This window comes from Fukomys damarensis, unplaced genomic scaffold (assembly GCF_012274545.1).
Source record: "Fukomys damarensis isolate Sample0158 unplaced genomic scaffold, DMR_v1.0_HiC HiC_scaffold_11, whole genome shotgun sequence".
NCBI lineage: Eukaryota > Metazoa > Chordata > Mammalia > Rodentia > Bathyergidae > Fukomys > Fukomys damarensis.
The window spans coordinates 1,765,247-1,770,404 of NW_022900923.1; the positions used below are offsets into that span (position 1 = coordinate 1,765,247).

The following is a 5,158-nucleotide window of genomic DNA, read 5'->3' on the forward strand; positions in this document are numbered from 1 at the left end:
AGATGGAAAGAGGTTAAATGCCTGCCCACTGCATTTATAGAGGCAAAGCCTCTGCATTCACCGAGGGGCCCAGCTCCTACAGCCTGGCACTGGGTGTCTGCACCCATGCTACAGTCACTCCACACGGTCTGTTTTCCTCCCCAAGCTGAGCTGCAGGCTGTGTGTAGCCCCAGCCACATGGGTCGGGGCACCTTGGATGGCACCGTGCTTTCAGAGGAGCGTGAACTCTCAGGTTCCTGTGAGAGTCTCACCAGTGCTCAGTCAGCAGCTTTGAGCCTGCTTCACTTGCTGTGCCCATGCCAGCTTCCTGTCCGCTGACACGAGGGACTGGGGTTGGCTCAGCTGTGCACAGCCGACACCTCACACCTTGCTGTTTGCTGTTTGCTGGCCAGTCTGTTCTTTTCTCTGTGATCAGCTCTCTCAGTGCCCTTGCTTTTTTGTTTGGTTCCTTACTGTCTGCAAATCACTGCTGTAGAGAGGGAAGGGAATTGTGCTGTGCTCCCCGAGGTGCTGGACCTGAACTCTGGGAAGACATGCTTCCCAGAAGGAGGCTTTTAAAATGCCTTCTCAGGACAGTAAGGCCACAAGACATTCACGTGGTCACCTGAGTACAGAAAGCTGGGTTTGGAAATCAGGAATCAGTCCACAGAATCAGCCACTGCTTTCTTTAATGAGTTTTCTCTCTTCCGAAGGGAGACTGCAGGGCATAGGGTGAGTGCTGCGGGGCCCTGGACACTGACAGGTTCAAACACACGAAGCCCAGGACCGCCATCCCTCTGGAACTTCCTGTTTGCTCACCTGCAAAATCAGAATAGTAGCACAGAGCAGAGTTATTCAGTCCCAAGGAGATAGTGTGTGTGAAAGTGTGTGGAACACAGCTGTGTACCACAGCTGGGCTGGGACAGAAAGTTCGCGGGTGATGCTCAAGACATTTCCGCTGCCGGGCACCCACTGTTAGGTTCCTGGGGCCTAGGCACAGGAGCCTTGGTGCCCACGTACTTTCTCCTGCCCAGCACTGTTCCAGGGCAGGGCTCTGAGGGGTGTGGGGGGCTCAGCAGGGGAATGGAAGACTGTTGCTAACTTTACCCACGATATATTTAGAGGAACTTCCCATGTAAAATAGTCCCTGTCTCCCTCCATGCCTCCCGTCTCCCAGGGTTCCTTAGGGGTCGTGACCTCCCTGCCCTACTGACTCCCCAGTGGAATATGGTGCCAGGCACTGCTCCCCAAACACCTGAAGCCTCTTTTCTTTTACCTGAGTTACAGATTCATTGACCCAGACTTTTTGGAAATGTTGTTATTAGAACTTTAATCACCCATGTCCTCCTTTTCATTTCTTTCTAAAATTGCTTTCTGGCCATAATAATGATGTCAGTCACAGCCCAGTCATGGGGAGCCATGGCTCCCAGGCTGAAGCAAATGGCAGCTCCAGCCACCAGACCTGTGAGCTGGCTGTAGTGGTCATGCTGTTTTCCCACCTCTACTCCCAGTCTCTGACCCACAGTCAGTGTCACCTAACGGCCAGGGCAGGCTCCTAACCCAGCCTGACTTGGTTTCCACTGCTGGGCTGCTGTCACAGCCAGATTCTGGAGTCGCATCTTAGCTCCGGCTCTGACGCCACTCTGACCACAGTCAGCAGTACTGCACACCCCACTTTCGTCAGCTCTGTCATAGCAGGGCAGCCAAATGGCTCCTTTCTGTCTTGCAATCTTTTATTCCGTCAGCAAACATGTACTGTGTGCCCATTGTGCTGGGTGTTGGGACTACAGTCTGTTCTTAGGGGTAGGGATGCAAGGCGGCAGGAATCTAAAGCACAAATCACACTGAGAGGGAGCAACACACACGGAAACTCAAGAGGCCGGGGAAGGGCAAGGCAGTAGCTCTGAGTGCCTGGCTTGTGAGGAGCAGCCTGGGAGCCACCAGGTGTGTGGGGTGGCAGGGACCCTGGGAGGAGAAGCCGGGGAGCGAGTGTCCCTGGGATCCGGGCAGATCCTGGACTGGCAGTGCAGGGAGAGCCTTGCCTGTGCCTGCAGTGACGTCCAGCTCCGCCCGAGTGGCCCAGATGTGCCCACCAGGGGGGACTCTCGCTCTTCAGGGCTCTCAGCTTGGCTGGGGAGCACGGGTCCAGAGAGGAAGGAGAAAAGGAACAATGATTCCCTCTCCGCCTCTCTGGCCTGATGCCTGATGGGAGAGGCTGCCAACCACCTGCCTGAGGAGAGGATGAGACCCAGGAGCAGGTACAGGATGAGTTTGCATGGTTAGAATGTCTACACGGCAGGGGGAGTCGTGTTCACATGGCAGGAGTCCTGTCCACACGGCAGGGGGAAGTCGGAAGCAGTGCTACCGCAGGACCTGCCGGAGGTGAGGGATGCTCTGTAGGTCTCGCAGGGAGGAAGAGCGTCACTGACCCCCCAGGGCTCACACCCACACTCAGTCCAGGCTCCCTCTCTGTGTCCCTGGGCTGCACTGCGGAGGCCTGGATCTCCGAGACCCTCGCTCTCCCCTGTGGTCCTCGCCCCCCTCCACAGGAGCGGAGGCCACCTGTGTCCTGCTCCCTCGCCTTTCCCACTGGCGGGGCCGGGCCCTGCCCTGGCCATGCCGTCTGCGCAGTGTGACCACTGCCACTTCCCTCGTGGGTTCACATCTCCCCTCAGCAGCCCACGACCGCCATTCTGAGGTCCCTGCCCCCACGTTGCTGCCCGGTCCCAGGTGCTCCACCCAAGCCTCCCCCCACCTCGGTCTCCTGACATTCCTGTCACTCCAGAGTCACCTTTCCCAGCCGATTCTTACCATCCCTGCCCCTTCCCCCCTCACTTCCTGACCGTTTGGCCCCCTTTCCTCCTCCGCAGGGCCCCGAAGATGGGCCCCGAAGATGGGACCCGAAGATGGGACCCGCTGTGAAAGTGTGTTCCTGGGCGCGGAGCTTCAGCTCTGCCTAGATTACCCTCTGCACAGTGAAGACGCTCGGACGGGGCACCTCCAAAGCCAGGTATAGTTTGCGTCTAGAAGAACACATTGCACATGTGGCTTGGGCTCTGGAGATACAGAGGGAATGGACTTAGAAAACAGGAATCCACTCAGGAACTGGACAGCGACGAAGACACTTGTTGGAAGGAGATGGCAGATGCCTCGGGCTGTGCGTCTTTATGGGCCAAGCCACTGGGCACCATGGACGCTCTAACTTTGGATCTGGACTGGCACAGACCTCACCTGAAGTGTGCCGTAGGCCACACTGGCTGCTGGCTGAACACACGAGCCAAGTGGGCTGCATGTGGCAAGCGGCAGAGGGTGGCAGACGAGACCTCCTACACCTGCAGAGAGGGAGCCAGTTCTGGTCTCCCAACTGTTTCTGTAGACTGGCTTCTTCTAGAGCCACCCGATGGTCCTTATGCTGAGATTTTACAGTAATTCCACCCACGCCAGTTAACTGGGGAAGGCGGGAGAAAGGAGAAGTCAATAACCATATGGTGTCAACATTAATCCTAGGTTGAAAGTGGCTTTCCTTATTACATGCTGTCAAGCTGGGAAAGCAGTCTGCTTAGCCGGAGACTCCAGATGAGCTCAACACTCACTCAGATCTGCAGATCAAGACTGGATGTACGTTTGGGGGAAAGCGAACACACCCATCTCTCTCTCCCCATCAGGCTGCAGGGACACAAATCAGAGGCTCAGATACATATCTTCACCTCTATCTTTCCAGCTTCCAGATTGCTCTAGAATCCCTGAGTGGGAAGACGTGCTGGGACTTTCTGCTTTCCTCTAATAAAGGGTGGGGGGAAATTTGTTTCCTTTTTATTAGTATTCCTATCTTAAGTTCCTTAAATGTACCCCTATTGCCTCTTCAGGGGAATTTTAAATTCTTGGAAGTAAAGACACTTGAAGGGGAAGGTGAACTCAATTAAGACACCATCGGTAAGACGGACAGGGCTAAATGTTATCTGACACCATGCTTGTCCCTTGGGCTTTGCTCTCTGACCTTATCCACTGAAGGGGAAAATGGTGTATTCGTCAGAGCTTCCAGAGAAACAAGGCGGAGAAGACTGGGTGCACCCGTTCACAGACAGAGAGATCTGCTCAAGGAATGCGGGGGCCTGTGGAGGCTGGTATGGCAGGTCACAGTCTGCAAGGGGGACCCACAGGCCCGGGGCTTGGAAGAGCCAGGGTGCAGCCGGCATCCAAGCACCAGCTGATAACATTCTTCCTTGCTAAGTTGGCTTCTAGCCAGGCTTTCTCCTGATTACATGAGGCCCACTGACCTCATGGAGGACAATCTGCTTTGCTCAAAGCCAAAGATGCCCTGGCAGAAACAACCAGAATGGTCAGTCAAGCTGACACATAGAGTTAAGCATCTCACATGCAAATCCCCCTGGATTCAACACACTCAGGGCCAAGGCCTTGTCCCATGGGGGCGTGGAGCATGAGCCGCTCCCTGTGCCGTGGGGTCGGAGGCGTCACCTTGGGGGTCTGCTGGGTTTGTAGACAGTGGTGCCAAGCATGGGTGGATGCTGTGGCCGTGAGCGGCTGTCTGCTCCAGACCCCTCCTGTGACCAGGCTGTCCTTACGCACTCACCCTGTGAGCAGAAACCCCTTTCCTCCTCATCCCGGCTGTGACTGCCCAAACCCAGCCTTCCCACCCTGATGCCAGAAATACAAATACCCACTGTGCTGCCCGGTCCTGCCTGTCTGTACCCAGTCCTTCCCTCCTCCGTTCACATGGCCATTTCAGTGGTTAGAGGGTGGCCAAGGGGGCAGAAGTCTGAGCCCAGGGTCACAGTGGGGAGAAGCTTACAGGACAGGGCCCTGATGTCATAGAGGGTCCCCAACCTCTTGGCACCTCCACCCTGTGCAGAATGGAGCTGTCTCTGTGGGCCTGGTCATGCTTTTAATCCAGTTTGAAGTTTGTGCTGGAGCCCCTCTTCCTGGGGATGGGCACTGCATGCAGAAGAAAGGAGGTGGCCCAGAGCCCTGCTAATGATGACAGGTCCCAACGAGTCCCAGAGGAAGGTGATTTGTGCCTGGCTGCTGGCCTGCCTCTGCCCGGCCACTTCCAGATCCAGTCTGTTTATTTGTGCCAGCCCCCCTCGGAGGAGGCCGCTACTGGAGCTGAAAGGCTGGTGGAGTCCAGAAGAAGCCACCTGCTTGATTCTCAAGTAACTTC

The 5,158-nt window shown here is 56.0% G+C and overlaps 1 long non-coding RNA gene across 1 annotated transcript; it reads right to left on the bottom strand.

Moving 5' to 3' along the window:
• Positions 1-2,026: 2,026 nt before the first annotated feature.
• LOC104875094 lies at positions 2,027-4,815 on the bottom strand. The gene is made up of 3 exons (XR_783934.2): positions 4,662-4,815; positions 2,945-3,035; positions 2,027-2,352 (listed from the first exon to the last, which is right to left on the bottom strand). It is a non-coding gene; the product is annotated as an uncharacterized LOC104875094 (long non-coding RNA).
• Between the last annotated feature and the right edge of the window lie 343 nt (positions 4,816-5,158).